The sequence below is a fragment of the Enhydra lutris genome, unplaced genomic scaffold, assembly GCF_002288905.1.
Source record: "Enhydra lutris kenyoni isolate GAN:26980312 unplaced genomic scaffold, ASM228890v2 scaffoldscaffold12, whole genome shotgun sequence".
Taxonomy (NCBI): domain Eukaryota; kingdom Metazoa; phylum Chordata; class Mammalia; order Carnivora; family Mustelidae; genus Enhydra; species Enhydra lutris.
Genome location: NW_019154096.1, coordinates 26,673,912 through 26,695,595, shown reverse-complemented (window position 1 = coordinate 26,695,595; position 21,684 = coordinate 26,673,912). Strand labels below are relative to the sequence as shown.

The window sequence follows — 21,684 nt, the reverse complement described above, 5'->3', positions numbered from 1 at the left end:
TTGCATATTTGATATCTAGCAACATTGAGAAGCCATCCAAAAAAACCTCATATATGAATGGCAGAGACTGTGGCAAGCCTTGATTTTACCATGTATTTATAATGCTAATTAGTTGCTAAGGCTGGGTTTAACTATCCGAAATGGGCAAAAATCTTGTTGTGCTCTTTCTATTTAACATAAAAATAAAGGAAAGGGAAAAGAATGGCATAAAAGTTACTCTGAATTTCCAACCTTCTCTTAATTTTATTCCAATGGAAATAAACTTTAAGAAATGAAAGATAAGGGGCGCCTGGGTGGCTCAGTGGGTTGGGCTGCTGCCTTCGGCTCAGGTCATGATCCCAGGTCCTGGGTTCGAGCCCCACATTGGGCTTTCTGCTCAGCAGGGAGCCTGCTTCCTCCTCTCTCTCTGCCTGCCTCTCTGCTTACTTGTTATTTCTCTCTCTCAAAAAAAAAAAAAAAATCTTAAAAAAAAAAAAAAAAAAAAAAAAGAAATGAAAGATAATAGTTTAGATTATTTTTATTCTGGAAAGTTTCAGAGTTTCTGTAAGCTTTCACCATAGGTGAAAAAAGGGATTCCCTATTCTTTTTTTTTTTTTTAAGATTTTACTTATTATTTATTTGACAGACAGAGATCACAAGTAGGCAGAGAGGCAGGCAGAGAGAAAGAGAGGAGGAAGCAGGCTCCCTGCTGAGCAGAGAGACCAATGAGGGGCTTGATCCCAGGATCCTGAGATCGTGACCTGAGCAGACGGGAGAGGCTTTAACCCACTGAGCCACCCGGCGCCCCAGGGATTCCCTATTCTTGATGAAGTCATTTGCTTTTAATATTTGCCACAGAAAGCCCTACAGGTTACTAAAATAATCTTTTAAACCTAAGACACATCCCAGGATTTAATAACTTTCTAGGAGAAGCTGGCATAAAGCAGAACAAAAGGCTAATAAACTTTTCCTTCCCTCCTGCTCATTACCCTCTCTCATCATCTCTCATCTTTTACACTACCTCTAAGGAAAACATTTGCAGATTTTGCAGCATTATGAACAAAATTGTTTTCATTAATATATGTGTAAGTGGTCAGTCAAATTAACTACGCTATGTTATCAACAACTAAATTCTCACAGGCTGAGTTTGTTTGGGCAAAGCACAGTATTTTCATTAAGACCTTTGCTCTCTATGCCCTAATATCTAATTCTTCCTAAAGAATTAGATATTCCTAAATATCTAATTTTTCCTAAAGGCAAAAATCACATTCACATCTCACATTTTTATCACACTCTACAAATCTGTGGTCATTATTGACTCTACGTGGTGGCTACTAATCAAAGTATCTACAGTGAACTTGTGCTATACAGAAATACAGAAAATCCCCTGAAAAATCACATTCTCTTTATATAGCCAAAAAATAATTAAATCAACTTCCAACTTCATGGCAATTACATTCCTTAGTTACTGTAAGTAGACTGTGCATTTTTTTTCATTTAGAAATATTAAAAACATAACCTGAAATCTGTTTAGGGGAATGCAATCATTTAAATGCAAATTATGATTATTCCCTATGGCATACTCTTCCTAATGAAAAGGTATAATTACCACTTGAACATTTTGTAGGTTGAGCAGTGTATGCAGGAACTCTCAGTCCAGCTGGTGAACAGAAAATATTTGGGCATGTGTGCTACAATATGTTATGCTACCTTTCAGCTATGAGACCAAGCACAGGTTCACCTTTCAAAATAACTGGATTTCCTAGCTATGCAATACATTAAATTGCTGCATAACCACAAGGAAAAAATATCACATCTACATGTAAATTCTACTCCCAATCAGCAACCATCTTCCCCCAGTTCTTTTTGATATCTTGAAGTCACAATTCTTTCTGCAGCCAAGATTATACTGGCCATTAAATTGAATTAATGGACTGTTTGGCAAACCAGAAACTGGCACAATCACCACAGCACAACGAAGGAAGAGAAAGTAAACTGGAATATACTTCTACAATGCCCTGATTCCTTAAATCATTTAGTGGAAGTGAAAGCCACAGGGCAGGGAAAGGTAAAATATGTGGCTAGTCAACATTATGTAAATGTGGAGTGGATGCCAAAGGAGAAAAAGCTTGCTCTTAAGAATAGAAAAATCTAACAGTTGAACCTAATAAACTCTTTGCTTACTTACTAATGGTAAATGGCTACTTTTAGAGAAAGAATCTGAGAATTTAGGTTAACTCACTATCAGGTGGTTGTGTGTGTGTGTGTGTGTGTGTGTGTGTGTACTGGTCAGCAGGGCAGGGGGCGGGGGGCTGTGAAGGGGTGTTGGTTATTATTACCTTCTAGCTCTCAAACATTTCTGTAGTCTTCCATCTCAGATTGTATAACACAGTCATCTAAGGCAAAAACTTAACCAGCTGAGTAATATATGACAATACCTGAAAAAAGTAACAGCCTTCCCACTGTCTCTTTATCTCCAGTCTTACTCTTTCCCTTGACCACTGAGAATGATCTATCTAAAGGGAAATCTGATCACATAATTCCTCAGTTTTAAACCCTTCAATGTCATTCCACGGTCTATAGGATAATCCCAAACTCTAAAGACAGTATGCAAAATCCCACCATAATCAAACCTCTCACCCTATCCCACCATGTCATACTACACTTTCAACTAGTTTTTAGTTCCTTAAAAAGTAAATAAGCCAGACTGTTTTACACGCCTTTAGACACTCAAATAGCTCCCCTAACTCAAATGCTTTTCTCTTCCTCATCTTGATAACTACCTGGAGACCACTTCTCAATATTCCTCCTTTACCCAATTCAAGACCCAGCTGATCTTCTCCTGTAAGATTTTCCTAAACCCCTAAACTGGATTAGGTGCCCAACTTGTGTTCTTCCATATCTCCTTGATATGGTAAGCAAAATAATGGCCCCCAGATATGTCAACACTTTAAACCTCAAAAATCCATGAATATGTTACCTTAGGTAGCAAAAGGGACCTTGCAGATGTGATTAGGGACTTCGAGATTAAGATTTAAAATCATCACCCAAGATTACCCAGGTAGGCCAATCTAATGACAGGAGTCCTTAAAATCAGAAAACCTTTCCCAGCTGCAGAGACACAGAGAGATGATAATGACAGAAGAATCGAACCCACTGGGGCTGGCTTTGAAGACGGAGGAAGTAATTATGCACCAAGGAATATGGATCGTCTCTAGAAACTAGAAAAGACAGAGAAACAAATCCTTCTGTAAAGTGTCCGGAAGAAACACAGCCCTGTTGACACCCTAATTTTAGCCCAATGAAATCCATGTCAGATTTCTGACCAAACAGAACTGCAAGATAATAAATTTGTGTTTTTTCAACCCACTAAGTTTATGGTAATTTATTACAGCAGCAATAAAATACTAGTATGTTGGGGCACCATTTTTATGATGCTATGCTATTACTGCCGATTTCTGCTCAAGGGTAGGAACTCGAGCTTACTCAAAATTGTTTTCCAATACCTAGCTCAGCTGCTGTCTCTAGAGATGCTCAACGGTATTTTAGAACTGATACAGGTTCATAATTTAATTCTAAAGATCCTTACTACTATAATTGAAACATTCTTCTTCAATTCAGAATCTTAACTGGCAATATGAATTGCTTTCATGTCTACATTAGTCATTCTAGGCACAGAGATCTATTAATACTAGTTTGGTTCTTCTGACTTGTCTTCCTGACCCAGTCTTCCCATGGAACTTGCAGGTATATAGCTTTTTCTTAAATCAATTTTCCTCTTTCATATCACATACCATATTTTTTAAAATCATATATATGTTGTCATCAGAAACACGTTTTTAGTTCTATCAATTCCAAGATCCATTAAGAACTATTTTATTTATCCACTGTGATTTTAACTTAAGTCTCCTGAGTATCTGACAAAATAACTACTGGAAGTTCATCTCTTAAATCTAGGAATTAGAAATATTCAGAAATATTCAGAAATTTCCATTTCACAACCCTCTAAAATTGGCATTATTTTCCCCTCTTCAGAGGCATGCTCACTACTATAATTCACAGTATCAGCTGACATTTTTGAGGGCGTAACATGTGCCCATCTCTGCGGCATTCTTAATCTTTACAATAACCCTTCAGGTGATTCTACCTAACTTTATAGAGATGGACATGGGGCGCTCAGAGAATTTAAGTATCTTGCCTGAGATTAATTACACAGCTAATAAAGTAGGAGAGAGAGGAATTCAAGTCCAAAATCAATTAGAGAGTAAAAAGAGTAAATTTCTTAGATCAACCCTTATATAGTTTATTCTACTATTCAAAAATGAATTTGGGAAAAGTCAGCTTTCACTTTGACAAAGAGTTTTCTGACGGCAGGTACTCACGAAGGTATGGCAGTAGCTATCATAAAACACCAAAATATCCTCATCATACGACAAGGTGAGAAGAGGTATTCTGGCCATAAGATAATTTCATTTTTTTTGTCCTTTAAAATACCTTTTCTAAGATGAAGATAAGACTATAAGTCATATCAGCCCTGTACACCTTTCCTATCAACTAGTACTCCCATTTTTCAGGAGATAAAAAGTAAAGTGATTCTAAATTTCACACTCATTTTGTGGTTTAAGACTGGTTCCATATGCAATTCAAACCTCTCATTCAACATCTTCTGAAGCCTCTCATTACTAATGGTTAGCATTTACACAGGCTTAAAAATGGACTGTAAAACATTGGCAGTATTAATCTTTACTTCACCAATTAGCTCTGCAATCTTAAGTCACCTCACTAACTCTCTGGTCCCTGGTTCTCTTATCCATAACGCAAGAAAGTTAGATTAGATGAAGTTTCTAAACCTTTTCCTAATTCTAATATCCTAGAATGGCACTAACATTTGCATTCTACCTAGCATTCTACTGAGCTAAGTATGGCTGATAAAAACTTAGAAGAAATTAAGATATAATTAAAAAGCTTCAGAGGGACTACATTTGAATCTCAGTGCTATCACTTACTAACTGACCTTGGGCAAGTCTTAGTTGCCTTGTCTGTAAAATAAGGACAAAAATTGCCACCTATGATTCTTTTGAGGATTAAATTTTTAAATACTTTCTTTTTAAATGCATCTAAAATAATGTCTGATGCTGAGTAACTACTCACTAAATATTCCTTTCTCTTACAGTTTGAATGGTATTATAACCACGTTTTTCAAAGAAGCCATTTCTTGAAACAAGATTTTAAAATTTTGTAGGATTTAAAGATAATGGAGTATCAAGAGTGTCTTAGTTTACTTGGGCTGCCGTTTACCATAGACCATATGGCTTAAACAAAAGAAATTTATTTTCTCACAGTTCTGGAGGCTACAAATCCCAGACGATGGCCTAACAGAGTTGGTTTCTTGTGAAAGCTCTCTTTCTGGCTTATAGACAGCCGCCTGCTCACTGTGGGTTCTAGTGTTCCTTCTACTTCTTATAACGGCACCAGCCTTGATAGATTAGAGGTCCATCTTTACAAACTCACATAATCTCTATCACCTCCCCACAGGACCTATCTCCAAATACAGTCACATTGGAGGTTAGCACGTCAACATATGAATTTCGGGAGCACTCAAACATTCAGTCCATAACAAATTATGTTACTTTATTTTTGTACTGAGAGTTTATTTTAAAGCAAAGTTTATAAATTTCAATCAAATCTCACACCAAGTCTCTAAGATGAATAGAAGTACTATGATCCTGCACGGAGACCTGAGGAACAGACATGGAGAGGTTAAGCAACATAAACTTATGACACAAATGAATAGAAGCAGAGTTACAAGTAGAATTTGAGACATCTAACTTGGAAGCTAATTCCATTAAATAATACTACATTTTTGAAACTTCTATTTCTAAATGTGTTATCATTGTCCTCTCTCACATTACTTCTTAATCTGCCCTAAAATTCTGTTTTCAATAGAAAATTTAAATAATATTAAAGAAAGGGGAAATTTTTTAAATGACTGAAGTTCTCAAAGCCAGGAAAATAGGTTAAATAGAGCCATGAAAACCAGGTTTAATTAGCTCTATGGTTTTGTGATTTCTGCTTTTAGGGAAAGCCAAGAAACTGACACATTCAGCAAAGTCTTTGGTTTATTTCTTGACCAACATTCATCAATGAGGCTCATCCACCCACAGACAAGCTGGAGTTAGATAATTATTTCCAGTAACTGAAGTTGCCTATTCATGCTTTCAGAAAAGAGAAATAGATTACTTTAATAATTATATTTCACTTTCTCTGGATGGCAGAGATTTTACACACCGTCTCTTTGGGTGGCAAATACTACTATACAACTATATCTGTAGACATCATACAGTATAGAAGATTGTTTCAAAAAACATTCTCATAGGGTAGGGGTGGGGGGAAAGAATTCTTCAGCGGAGAAAAACACTGGCTTATATTTGGTAAGTATTTTAGCTAGGCATTAAATTCTTTTCCTTTTTTTAGAGGTTAAAAAAAATGTAAAACTGGTGATGTTATTCCAATTTTTATCCTTTAGCACTGACGTGCAGGCTGGCACCTCCCAGAAAAAGTGAGAAACTTCCTATTCAAAAATAGCAATTTTTACGGGGTTTTCTGTGCATTTCGGAGGAGAGGGAGAAGGAGGGAAATGGATCATATTGTACTTGTCCTTACCTAATCGAATTAAATATTTTATTTTTTTCTTTCCCTTTTTCCTTCCCCTGTAACAATGTTTGTACTCACTACACAAAAATATAGTACCTCCCTGTGTTTCTTCATTTGGAAGAGGGGGTGGTGGTGACTTCCTGTTGTTGATCTCTAGATTACCTAGCCCGCCATCTCTTATTTGGCTTTCAGCCCCTTCACTGCCTGTGTTATAATTTTCCTGCATCAAATTCCTTCTGTTGTAAATACCTGAGAGTTTCCATTTTCCTGTCGGAGTAAGACTCCGACTGAAAAAAAAAACACTTTGCAATTTTATCATTTATTGTTTTTTGAAATGTTAATTAGTTTTTTCATATACTTATGTGTTTTAATATGCCTCCTCAAGTAAAAATCTTAATCTTGAATTCATGGACTGTGAGATCCTAACTCTGACTTCTTAGGGCACACACTGAAATCAGGACAGGGAGAGCAGAGGGGAGAAAATGTGGGCACAGAAGGTCAGTGACAAAATGGGAGTAGCAAAAGCTACTCATGTAACATGCTAGCTATGACAAAGTAATGTCAACCAGGGAGTCTCTTTGAATACAGCAAAAGTATTATTAAAAACAGGTCAATACATGTATTGGCAATGAATATAGCACGCAATGATAATGCTATTATATAACCTCCAAGAATCAAGACTCCCATTTATCCAGTGAATTATGCAATTTCGTCAGAGGCTCCCCAAACTGACTAACAATCCAAAAGAAATTCTTTATGTATGAGTAATTGTTAGTGGCTATAACTTAGAGCAATCTACTGAAAATATAATTCTTAAATACTAAGAGTATAAAGATAGATTGATACCACAATGCAGTACAAACATTATTTTAGGGGGAAAAATAGTACTATATGGCTCATGCACACCTCTTTCAGGAATTGGTTTCAATTGGGTTAGTATTCCTAAAGCAATACTTTGACACACTCTTTGAAAACTTCTGCCCAGCAAGAAGAAGTCTCAAGAGACCATATTTAGATTGTTTATGTTTCAGCAAATCAAACTGCATCAACTTATAGGCACAAACTCATAATGATGTAATACTAATAACAACATCAGCTAGCAATTAATAGTAGTTACTATATTCATGTGTCAGGCCCTTTTCTAAGTGCTTTCTATACCTAACTCATCTAGTAATTCCCACAGCTCATTGGGATAGGAACTGTTACTTCCCACTCCACTTCCACTAATACAGACCAGGCTAAAAGACAGTAAGAAAACTGTCCAACTTCACATTACTAGTAAGTAACAGCTAGAATTTAATCCCAGGTAGTCTGACTCCACAGTCCATGCTCTTAATTATTATACTATATTCTGTCCCTAATTTGGTCAAGATGATATAGGGAACTGGGTGGTGAAATCAGGAATTCAATACAAGTCTTGAGCTACATTTAACGAAAAACACACTTAATCAGGAGACTTGAGAGGTTATAATTCTTTAGCTCTCCCCTTTTAAGCCCTTAGAAATCTTTACCATCACCAGCAAACAATGCCTGTGCAATTAGGCAATGGGCATAGCACAATATGGAACCCCAGTGCCATTTGTAAGTCAACTGGTACATAACAAAAAGAACGAAGTGTTTATGGTCAGAAAAATGTGGGTTAAATTCTCAACTTTAACATTAACTGGCAGTATGCTATTAAACACAGTGTAGGCTCTGGAGTCAGACATACATGGGTTGAAATCCTAGCTGCAAGATCACTGTGCAGAGTGGCAAAGTTTATATACAGTACAAGGGCACCTGGCCAAGAAAGCAAAATGGGGCTGAAATTCTGCCTCCTTTCAGCTCACCAAGCCATCCACCCTGGAATGGGGGCCTACCGTTGCTGGTGCCAGGAAGAAGTGACACCTAACACAAGCCCCCAGGCTACCACCTAGAATAGTGTGGCAGCCCAGAAGTTTCAGTTATTTCATTGGTTCACCACAGGGGGCACTTTTTTTTCTAACTCAAACAAGGGCTTTTCATAAGCTAGAGGTGATTATGCCTACTCTAATACTAACTATGTAATCTTGGGCAAGTGACTTCATCACTCTAAACCTCACTTTCTTTATCTGGAAAAAAATGTTTTAAAAACAGTACTTGCCTCATAGTGTGGTTTTGAGGATTACATAAAACAATACAAGTGTTTAGTACAGTGTCAGGCACTCAATAAATGCTCAATAAGTTGTAATCAATAAATCATAACCATGTGTAGCATCACAGAGACTCAGATCCCTCTGACGTTAGAATGAATATCATCTACATCACAAGACATTTCATGAATGTTAAATTGTGATAAGAAGGCATTTTATAAACTATGACATGTTTATTTACAATTTTGATATAAAGAATTAGCAAACACAAAAAGTTCTTGGTACCCAGTATTTAGTAAGTATTTAGTAAGTGCAACAAATATTAAATGGTATTGTTGCTATTAGTATAGACAACTCATTAAATTTTTTTGCATCATCCATTCATGTTCTGGGTATTTCTTATTTTAGGGAAGATAATCGTGTTCTTGGATCATTTTAAATTGTGAGAGGAAAACTCTCTCATTAGAGAGATCTGTAAACAGTACAAATCTAAGGAGCCTAAGACTAAGCGGTATCCAGTCAAAAAAAAAAAAAAAAAATCCTACAGTCTATCTGGTTTGAACTTACTTTAAAAATAAAAAAAGAAGAGAGGGGCACCTGGGTTGCTCAGTCAGTTAAGTGTCAAACCCTTGATTTCCACTCTGATAATGATCTCAAAATGGTGAGACAGAGCCCCGAGTCGGGCTCAGCTTTCAGCGGCGAGTCTGCCTGAGATTTTGTCCCATTCTTCTGCCCCCCCCCAACCCCGCCATCACTTGAGCACAAACAATCTCTCTCTCTCTCTCAAAATAAATAAAGCTTTTAAGGTCCATATATACAACGGAATATAACTCAGCCATCAGAAAAGATGAATACCCAACTTTTGCATCAACATGGATGGGACTGGAGGAGATTATGCTGAGTGACCTAAGTCAAGCAGAGAAAGTCAATTATCATATGGTTTCACTTACTTATGGAGCATAAGGAATAACACAGAGGACATCAGGAGAAGGAAGGGAAAAGTGAAGGGGGGGAAATAAGGGAGGGAGATGAACCATAAGAGACTGTGGACTCAGAAAAACAAACTAAGGGTTTTAGAAGGGAGAGGGTGGAGGGATGGGTGGCCTGGTGGTGGGTATTAAGGAGGGCACATATTGCACAGAGCACTGGGTGTTATACATAGACAATGAATTTTGGTACACTGCATCAAAAATTAATGATGTATTTTATGGTGACAAACAACACAATAATTTTTTTAAATAAAGATTTTAAAAATGAAAAGAAAACAAAGAAAAAAATCACAAAAGAAAAATCATATCAGAAACACTAAACCTTCTTGCTTAAAATTAGAGTCTCTCAACAGAAAAGAAATTTGTATCTGCATGACACATATAAACCACCAGATTTACACATAGTGGCATAACCACAGTTTCTCTGAACTTGGAAACAGCATTCCTCAGAAACTGCCTGTTGCTCCATTTCAGACTCAAAATAGATATTTGACCTTGCTCTTTTAAGAAAAGGGCTCTTTCCACCCTTTGGGATATTTAAAGTTTCTATTACCATAAATTCCAAGCTTATAAGTCAGCTACAGCAGCTATAACTCAGCTACACTGAACACACACCACAGGTCTGCAAACTAGAGGATTTAACAGCCTCCAATTCTGCAACAGAATGAGGTTTATGGTGACCCATGCAACAGGCAAAACCTGAAATATAATGAAGACCTAAGATTGCTTATACTTGCTTCACGTCTGTCCTTCCAATGTGCTTATAAGTTTTGTTGTTTTGTTGCTGTTCACAGTTACTACCACCACCATAGTGCTAGTTACACAACTACTGATACAGTACTAAGGGAAGAATGTTTTCTCGACTTCATTAATGCCTGCATCTTCTTAGCATTCAAGCATAAAGCACATTCCATATTTACTCCATCAAGAGTAAATATTCTCTCCATCAAGACATTTTGATGGAGGGGCCAGGATGGCTCAGTTGGTTAAGCGACTGACTTCAGTTCACATCATGATCCCAGGGTCCTGGGACAGAGCCCCACATGGGGCCCCCTGCTCAGCGGGGAGTCGGCTTCTCCCTCTCCCTCTGCCCCTTCCCCTGCTTGTGCTCTCTTTCTAATAAATAAATAAAATCTTAAAAAAAAAAAAAAGACATTTTGATGGGATGGACACCAAGAAGCTCTGGATTCAAATCTGAATTGGTCAACAAACAGTGTTATGTCCTCAGCACATAATTTAACCTCTGCAGGTCTCCTCTGATGTAATATAGGAAACAGACTTTTTTTTTAAATTACAAATGATTATTTCTGCCAACAGTATGTCATTCAAATAAGTATAAAAATCCCTGCTTAGGGGCGCCTGGGTGGCTCAGTGGGTTAAAGCCTCTGCCTTCGGCTCAGGTCATGATCCCAGGGTCCTGGGATTGAGCCCCACATCGGGATCTCTGCTCAGCAGGGAGCCTGCTTCCTCCTCTCTCTCTGCCTGCCTCTCTGCCTACTTGTGATCTCTGTCAAATAAATAAATAAAATCTTAAAAAAAAAAAAATCCCTGCTTAGGTTTTTCAATTCACTATAAAGGAAAAGTTATGAAAGTGCTTAAGAATAGAAACATTCTACAAATTCAAGACTTATGAATTATATCATCTTTTAATTCTTTTTTTTTTTTAAAGATTTTATTTATTTATTTGACAGAGAGAGACACAGCAAGAGAGGGAACACAAGCAGGGAAGCAGCAGAGGGAGAGGGAGAAGCAGGCTTCCTGCTGAGCAGGGAGCCCAATCCCAGAATCCTGAGATCATGACCTGAGCCAAAGGCAGACGCTTAATGACTGAGCCACCCAGGCACCCCTATCATCTTTTAATTCTTTATAATCTTATTATAGCACCCGCTAGAGGTATTATACATAAATGGCTCAGTCAAAGGTAACCATAATTTGGAAATTTCTAGAAATATAAGTATTTCAATATTCTATATGACAGTGGGAATAATTAGCTTCCTCAGTAATATTATCTGTTTGGCAATACTTGCTGCTTTCTTTTGGCTTTTTTAGTAGTATTTTATGTGCCACATGCTACTTCTACAAAGGCAGTAAAAGAAAAGCCTCAAATCTACCTATCCTGACATCTCTCATGGGTACACAAGGGAAGCAATATTACTTCCATTTAATAAATGAGAAAAGTCTCAGCGATCATCTAAATAAAAAATGAAACCAGACCTAGAGCAATTAATAGGCTAAATATGCTGTCCATTTTCCTGGAATACACTACCTTCCTTGGGGTAGGACAAAACTCCACAGTGAAAAAAATAAAAATAAAAAAAACTTCCCTGTCCTTTCTCGCTCAGCCTTCTCTGCTACCCATATGAGGCATCTGCACAACAGAGCACAAGAAGCAAAAAGTTTGTCCCATAAGGCAGAGCGAGGGTTGAACTTTATAAAATCTTTGTTTTCCACTTGGCATCTCTACAAACCATATATAAACTGACCTCCATTAAGATCAAGGCCAGACTCATGTGACTCACACTGCTCCATTTGGGAAGGAAACCCTGGATCTGGCAAAATAATCTGTCAAAGACAGGGCTCCCTATATCATGAACAGGCAGATGAACATGACTGTTAAACGTCAAGTATGATACAGACTGACTACTGCAAATGTACATTTACCTCATTTTCTTTATTTAATGTGCATTACTACTAAACTACAACATCTCTAATCCAGAGTACACCTCACATATAAAAAGCATGGCCACTAAGAAACAAAACCACCACCTCGACTGGCTTTTAAAGCCAACTAAGAAGCCAGCAACATAAGGACAGTTTAAGAATTGCTCAGTATGGGGCAATGGTTTTGCCTCAGGCCATGATCTTAGAATCAGGAGACTGAGCTCTCTGTCAGGTTCTATGCTCAGGAGGGAGTCTACTTGAGATTCTGTTTCTCCCTCTACCCCTCTTCCCTCTTGTGTTCTCTCTCTAAAATAAATAAATCTAAAAAAAAAAAAAAAAAAAAAGAATTGTATGATTATCCCTTGGATAATGCAGGCATTATAGGCACTGACCCCTGCATAATCAAATATCCGTGTGTAACATCTGACTCCCCAAAAACTTAACTGCTAATAGTCTACTGTCAACCAGAAGCCTTACCAATAAAAGTTGATTAATACATATCAAAGGGGGGGTGCCTGGGTGGCTCAGAGGGGTAAGCCTCTGCCTTCGGTTCAGGTCATGATCTCAGGGTCCTGGGATGGAGCCCCGTATCGGGTTCTCTGCTCAGTGAGGAGCCTGCTTCTCCCTCTCCCTCTGCCTGTCTCTCTGTCTACTTGTGATCTCTCTCTGTCAAATAAATAAATAAAGTCTTTAAAAAAAAACATATCAAAGGATAAAAAGGATACGATTTATCCTTTTTTAAAGGATTTACTTATTTTAGAGAGGGGGAGGGGCAGAGGAAGAGAATCTTTCAAGCAGACTTGTGTTTATAATATTGTGTTCACATATAAGTGGACCCATGTAGATCAAATCCACATTGTTCAAAGATTAACTGTATTTCCCAGGTAGTGTACAAACATGTTGTCATTGGGACAATATTTTGCCAACAATGTATGGCAACACTGACATGATATACAAGCTAAAAATGGCTCCTTATCTAGACATGAGGTCTACACATGAAGTAAATGATTTGGTTTTAAAATACTAAGTATGTTTCAGCTGCTGAAATGCATCACCAATCTGAATTTATACAGAGAACATATTGAGTCCATAAAATTTAACAAAACAGTGTACAAACTTTCAGAAGACAGAAAATGAGGATTTTTTTGGACCAGATACATGTTTTTAAGTTGAGACAGAAATTTTGACACAGAGGTTGTTATTGAAGAGTTTTACATCTGACAGATCTGTACTCCTGTGGCCATGATTGGATAAGAAATGCGTTTTAAAACCATTTAAAATGAAACTGACATTTGAAACTCATCAAGGTGTAGTTTATTCATGTGAATTTTCTTACATAGTCTCTCTTTTATGAAAACTGTATTTGGGCTTCTGCAGAGATAAGCTGGCCGACTTTCATGGTTCATAGATGATCACTGTTCCAGATCTTACATGGGATTGTTCTCCTATGCCAATTTCCCTTTCCTGACACACAACAAATATTCTGGGTTCCTGGACCTAAACATGTGTGTGAAGGGGTTTCCCAGTCTACCAATAAACAATTCTTGGACAGCCGCAGGTTATGCAGTAATTCAACTCAATTCTGACACCATCTATCTGGAGACAGTGTCAGAAACTCAGGAAAAGTCAGATGGAAGACATACATAAGGCAAGGTAAGTGGGAAGGGATAAGGAGCTTCTATGCTCTCTCCTAGCATACCATTCTCCCCCCATCTCCACATTTCACCAACCCAGAAGCTCTGAACAAAGATTTTGGAAACAGAATGTCTAAAAAGATATGAGTGCCTGGGTGGCTCAGTTGGTTAAGCATCTGTCTTCAGCTCAGGTCATGATTCTGAAGTCCCAGCATCAAGTCCAGCATTGGGCTCCCTGCTCAGCCAGGAGTCTGCTTCTCCCTATTTCCCTCTCCCTCCCAGCCCCTCCCAAATAAATAAAATCTTTAAAAAAATAAAAAATAAATAAAAAATAAAAGATTAAACTAGGGACCTTTGATTTCATGTCAGAATCCATTGAAAGAGTTGTTTCATCAAGGACAAATATTTAAAACTATAATTATATAGAAAACATTTCATCTTAAGAGCTCATTTTAAACAGAAAAATAGATTAAAGATAATAATGGTCAACTTATAGTAGGAGAAACATGAATAGCTAATATATTTTTTAAATGCTCAGCCTCACTCATAATCAGAATAACTAAAAAGACTATAAAATTCCATTTCATATCCACTACATATATAAAAAATAAAAAATCTGGGACATCTGGGTGGCTCAGTTGATTTAAGTGTCTGTCTTCAGCTGAGGTCATGATCTTGGGATCCTGGAATCAAGCCCTGCATTAAGCTCCCTGTTCAGTTCATTAAGCTCCCTGTTCCCTCTCCCTCTGCTACTCCCTCCCAACTCATGCTTTCTCCCTCTCATGCTATCTCTCTCAAATAAATAAAATCTTTATTTTTTTAAAGATTTTTAAAAATGTATTTGAGAGCAAGTGAGAGGAAGAACAATACAGGTTGGTGGGGGGGCGGGGCAGAGGGAAAAGCAGACTCCCTGTCAAGGAGGGAGGACCCTGGGATCTTGACCTGAGTTGAAGGCAGACACTTAACCAAATGAGCCACCCAAGCACCTGATAAACAAAATCTTAAAAAAAGAAAAAAACAAAAAACCTGACAACACCAAGTATTTTAAAGGATATAGAGCAATGTAAACTCTTTCAAAAAAAAATTTTTTTAGAGCAATGTAAATTCTTATACACTGTTGTTCAAAAAGTAAATTGATGTGACCACTTTGGGCAGCATCTAAGAAAAATTCCAAATCCTATACCCTAGCAATCTTGCTCAGAGGCAAATGCCATAGAGAAAGCCTGGGCCACGTACCCAAACAGAAATGGACAAGAATGTTCACAGCTGCATTTTTATTATAGGAAAAAAACAAAACAAAACAAAACAAAAAAACACACAAAAACCATGGAAATAGCTGCCTATCAACAAGAGAATAGAAAACAAGTGTTCAAAACCTGTTTGCTGAATGAATGACTCCAAGGGATGAACAACAGTATTCTCAAAGGAGGTCATAGACTCAGGAATCCGTGAGACAATACCAAAAGGTGTAACAACCTCGTCATCAGAGAAGAGAGAATATGCGCAGAAGAAAAAAGTTTGAAGAAATAGTGTCTGAAAACAATTTTGGTAAAACAAACTGTGGTAAATCCATACAATGGAAAACTATTCAGCAATAAGAAGGAACAAACTACGGATACATGGAATAACGTGGGTGGATCTCAAAGGCATTATGCTGAGTGAAAGAAGCCAATCTCCGAATGTTACAAATGATTTGATTCCATTTATATGATAATCTTCAAAAGGGAAGAGCTTAAGAACAGAAAACAGATCGAAGGTTGCCAGGGGCTGCAGATGAGAGGAGGGTTTCAGTCCAGTAGACAGCACAAGAGAATTTTAAGGGTGGCGGAACTGTTCTATATCCTGATTCTTAGGGAGGTAACACAAATCTACACATGTTAAAGTTCACATAAATGCACACACAAAGAAGTCAGTATTATTATATATGAACTTAAAAAAAGAAAAATCTAGGGAAAAAATCCATCTCCTCCAAAGTCATCTCTATGTGATATATGGTATCACATATTCCGTACCTTTTACATACAATGTAAAAGGCCACCAGATCAAGCAGTTATATGGCTATCCACAGAAACACTATGACATCTCCATCAAAGAAGGTTAACAAAAAAATCTAAATAAAAGCACTGAACAATAAAAATCAAATATGTAATCAATGTCTTGCAACATAATTTTATCAGGAAGAAAGAACTCAGTTTTTTGGTGTTTTTGTTTTTTAAAAATATTATTTATTTGTCAGAGAAAGACAGACAGAAAGAGCACAAGCTGGGGGAACAGCAGCAGAGGGAGAAGCAGGCTCCCACTGAGCAAGGAGCCCGATATGGGACTCGATCCCAGAACCCTGGAATCATGATCTGAGCCAAAGGCAGACGCCCAACCGACTGAGCTACCCAAACATCCCTGCTTTTACTTTAAAGATTTTATTTTTAAGTAATCTCTACACCCAACATGGGGCTCAAACTCACAACTCCAAGATCAAGAGTTACATGCTCCACTGACTGAGCCAGCCAGGTCCCCTAAGTGCTCAGTTTTTTGTACTTATTTTTATGGAATTAACCTAGAATTAGAAGACAATAATTTTGTACATTTAAAAGGAAACATTCTTCCATTACATTTCATGCCTAAAAAACCTTCTTGTAGGAGATGGGACATATTGCCTGTTAAATTAAAATTAAGTCTATTAAATCAAAACTTTTTACCTTTTCTTTCTCATTCAACCTCTCAAGTTCAGTGTGCCCTAAATAAAAAGTTATCTTAGCCCTGAGATGGGGATGTCACTGACAATACAGGCCTTTCACAGTGATAATTTCCACAAATGCAATTTCCACAGCCTATGAGGATTGCCAAAACAGAAGCTAGCTAGCAAAGTTAAAACAGCACGCTTTAACTTGGGTGACCATGTGTCCTAATCTGTCTGGGACAATTCTGGGTTAAGACCTGCTGTACCGACATAATTCCATAACTTTTTCTTTTTTTTTTTTTTTTTTTTTGAGTAGTCTCCATACCCAGCATGGAGCCTAACACGGGACTTGAACTCATGACTCTGAGACCAAGACCTGAGCTGAGATCAAGAGTGGGATGCTTAATCAACTGATCCACCCAGGCGTTCCCTGACATAATTATTAATAGTACTCTCTCTCATTCTAGAGGTGCTAAGGTTTAGACAAAATGGATTATATGGACATCCCACACTTAACCTATTTCCTTTAAGGAACCTAACACACAATCCCCACCTATCACAACGAGACCTAAAAAGTAGACCTCACAAAGGGAAGCCCTTACAAAAAGTAGACCTCACAAAGGAAAGGTTTAAAAAAAAGAAAAAAAGAAAAAAAGACACAGAAAAAATGAATTTGATTAACCTAATGTGTTTGTGTTGTGTTTTCTTATTTTGTCAATTATTAGCTACTAAAAATTCTCTTTGGGTTGTACAATTGCCTAAAAATAACCCAGCACTCTAATTAATCCATACCCTAGTATCTTAGGAGAAACACTGTCAGTCACATTGAAGAAAAACAAATCACCCATTTAAAATCTCTACCCATGCCTTGGGGCACCTGGGTGGCTCAGTGGGTTAAGCCGCTGCCTTTGGCTCAGGTCATGATCTCAAGGGTCTTGGGATCGAGCCCCGCATCGGGCTCTCTGCTCAGTGGGAGCCTGCTTCTCCCTCTGCTGCTGTTCCCCCAGCTTGTGCTCTTTCTGTCTGTCTTTCTCTGACAAATAAATAATATTTTTAAAAAACAAAAACACCAAAAAACTGAGTTCTGCCTGCCTCTCTGCCTGCTTGTGATCTCTGTCTGTCAAATAAATAAATAAAATCTTAAAAAAAAATAAAATAAAATAAAATCTCTACCCATGCCTCCATTCTCATTTTAAAGGCACCGAATAGCATGGAAAGGCCAATCCTTTTTATTCCAATTTATGATGATGCTTGCCAAATTCTAGGCAATTCTAATATGCTATATCTCCAGAAGAAAAGTTTATCTCTGCTTCCTTGATGTGATATTGTTAAAAAAAAAAAAAAAAAAGAATAGATTTCAAATTATAATTCTTTCTTGAGACTGTAACAATGTGGATCGGGATATCTTTCTTTTATAGTCTACCTAAAACCACAAACTTGCTTCCTCAGGGAATGAACAGCCCAGGCTCCTTCTATCTCTTGTCATCTACACTTTGGGCAGTTCATTGAACAGGGAAAAGTTAATATTCCTGCTATCATTCCTTGGTAATAAATCTAATGGGAGAAAGAGAATAAGGTGACAGACCTACACTGTGCATTGTAATAGCCACTAGTCCATGTCTTAACTTGACACATGTCTCATCCTGAGATGCATGCATGGTAGGATTTTTACAACTTACTACAAGAAAAGAATGTAAAATAACATTAATAATTTTTAAATTGAGTACATGTGGAAATAGTATTTTTGATATTTTGTATTAAAATATACTATACAGGGGCATCTGGGTGGCTCAGTCAGTTTTGGCTCAGGTCATGATCCTAGGGTCCTAGAATCAAGGCCCACATTGGGCTCCCTGCTCAACTAGGAGTCTGCTTCTCCATCTCCCTCTGCCTCTCCCCCCATCCCCTTGCTTGTGCATCCTCTCTCTCTCTCTCTCAAATAAATAAATAAAGCTTTTTCAAAAATTATAAAATATACAAATTCATCTGTTCTTTTTACTGTTTCAGTGTGGCTAATATAAAGTTTTAAATTCCATATACAGCTGCATTATATTTCTATTGAACAGTCCTACAATAAACTATGTTTTGATATATTTCCATAATAATTTTTATAAGAACAACAGCAGGCATAATACTTAGTTATAAAATCTTTGCAACTGCACCACAGGTGTCAAAGTGACAAAATGATCTATAATAAGAACAGTCCTTGTTACTCTACAGTAATAACCACTACATTCTCCTTAACAAATTTTAAAAAGAAATGAAAACCCAAAGCAAAACTCAGAATATTTTTAAAATGCAATGTCCTGCATTTTTTCTGTTTAAGAGGTATTTTTAATTCTCTAAGAATTTATTGAGTACCTACTATTTGTCTAGACACCGTATGATTCCTGAAATATCTCAAAGCAACCAACCACAGACTTTTTTTAATTGAAATACAGTTGATATGTTATATTAGTTTCATGCAGAGAACACAGTGATTTGACAATTCTACGTATAACTCAGTGTTCACCACAGTAAGTGTGGTTACCATCGGTCACAATACAAAGTTATTACAATATCACTGACTATATTCCCTATGCTATACTTTTCATCCCCCTGGCTTATTTTATAACTGGAAATCTGTATCATATTTTTTGCCTATCCCCTTCTCTCTGGCCCATGTATTTGGGTCTGTTTCTGTTTGTTTATGGAAGCAACCTGAGTGTCTATTGATAGATAAATGGATAAAGAAGGTGGGGCATGTGCACTCGCCCGCGCGTGCGCGCGCACACGCACACACACACACACACACACACACACACACACACATACACACACCATGCATTATACAACAGGGAATATTACTCAGCCATAAAAAAGATGAAAGCTAGACATTCGTGACATGATACTATTCTAAGTGAAATAAATTAAACAGAGAAAGACATTATAGGATTTCACTGATATCTGGAATCTAAAAACCAAGACAAAACAGCCATAGTGCCAGTTTGGGAAACCTACGTCCACAGAAGAGTGTAATGTTGAAGAAAGAAGCAAAACCTAGGCCCTGAACATAGATTAGATGCAGCAAACAGGCAAGTTGAGTTTAAACAAAAATAGACTCAAACTATTATTCCATAATACTTTTGTCCTATATCTACTCCTAAACTTTCCCTTATATTTTTAGTTTATATTTTTAGCTGCTTTTGGTCATATCTGGAGATACTCAGTTAGGTTGAAAAGGTCTAGACAGTTTCATTGTTAGGTTCTGAATTTCCTTTATATTTCCAAATTCTAAACAGGCTAATTTCATGCTTCGTAACCTACGATTTAGAGTTTACCAAACTTCTAAGTAAAAGATAATAAATCAAGCCCCTCCCAATCCCCTGCATACTAACTATAGGTCTTGGTATCTCAGAGTTGGCATTAAAAGATATAAATTATTTTTCCATACCTGGGTCTATCTTACACGGTAGCAATTATAACAACTTTTGCATTAAGTTTAGATTTCAGATGGCTGCTGACACTGTAGTCATAAAGTAGAATAAGATCTCCAAACACATATCAGTAGTATAATGTCTGTTTGGAGGCAATTTCAGGTATCTGAAACACTCTAGTCTTATTAACACCCCAGAATAAAAGCTGAAAATAAGGAACCTCAGACTTACTGCTTAGGACAGCCACATCTTCATTAAAATAGCTCAAATGATATCTCTCTCTATAGCCAGATTTATCCATTTTAAAAAGCAGGTTAAATAAATAAATAAATGGGACATAATGTTTATCTAGATATAGGTAACATTTATGTCTCTTTGACACTTAAACCCAAGAGCATTGTACAGCTTTTATGCACAACCACAATAAATCTTTTGGATTCCCCAGATGTGTGACGTGACTTGGAGCTTCTACTCAAGTATTTTTTTTCCTATTAAGTCTGGCCATAATTCAAACATCCCCATAAAAATATTTTTTTCTTTTGATTTTTGAAAAAACTACAGCAATGCTAGTGTGGCTAGTAGCAGGTAGTTCTGTATTTGAATTATTACAGGTAACAGTTAATATCACCAGGTTCCACGCCCTACCATATACACATAAGGTGCTCAATAAATATTTCTTGAATAAATAAATGAGAAGAGGGGAAATATGCACACTGATATAATGCTGCAAAGAAAAACTTGATGCAAGAAAACAAAATACAGGCAGAACCAGATGGGATGCCCTTCCACTAAAAACAGCAAAAAATAGCTAGCTGCTCAGTAGGGAATAATGAAAAAAGTTCTCGTAATGGATAATGGTAATGGTTCACATCAATGAAAATGTACTTAATGTCACTGAATTGTACATTTTTAAATGGTTAAAATGGTTAACTTTATGTTATGTATATTTCACCACAATAAGTTTTTTGGTGGGGGGCGCAGCTGGGTGGCTCAGTCGGTAAGTGTCTGCCTTCGGCTCGGTTCGTGGTCCCACAGTCCTGGGATCAAGCCCCACATCAGGCTCCCTGCTCAGTGGGAAACCCGCTTCTCCCTCTCCCTCTGCCCCTGCTTGTGTTCCCTCTCTCTGCCTCTCTGTTAAATAAATAAGTAAATCTTAAAAAATTATAATAATTTTTTTTAAGCAGCCTCCACACCCAGTGTGGAACTTAAATTCACAATCCTGAGATCAAGAGTCGCTTGCTCTACCAACTGAGCCATCCAGATACCCCTTAAAAAAACAAACAACAACAAAAAAAAACTTTTAATAGCTACTCAGCCAAGTGTGACTATGGACTTTCACAAGAAAACACTGAGACTATGATGGTGAGAAATTCTGGCCATGTAAAATATTATGGTACATGGTACAGTAAAAACCTTAAAAATAAGTGAAAAGGCTCTCACTGAAAAAGCTGTACTGTGAGAATACGTTGCTTTACAAAACACTTTTGCCAAGTTCTGTGGCAAAAGTAACATAGTATGGTAGCTTGTTTATGTATAAACTACATATATATATATAGTATAAAA

At 37.2% G+C, this 21,684-nt stretch overlaps 1 protein-coding gene across 1 annotated transcript in view; it reads right to left on the bottom strand.

The window, feature by feature from the left end:
- Positions 1-21,684, bottom strand: part of LOC111145292 (mitochondrial calcium uniporter) — a 208,517-nt gene that overhangs the window by 136,603 nt on the left and 50,230 nt on the right. The window lies entirely within an intron of this gene.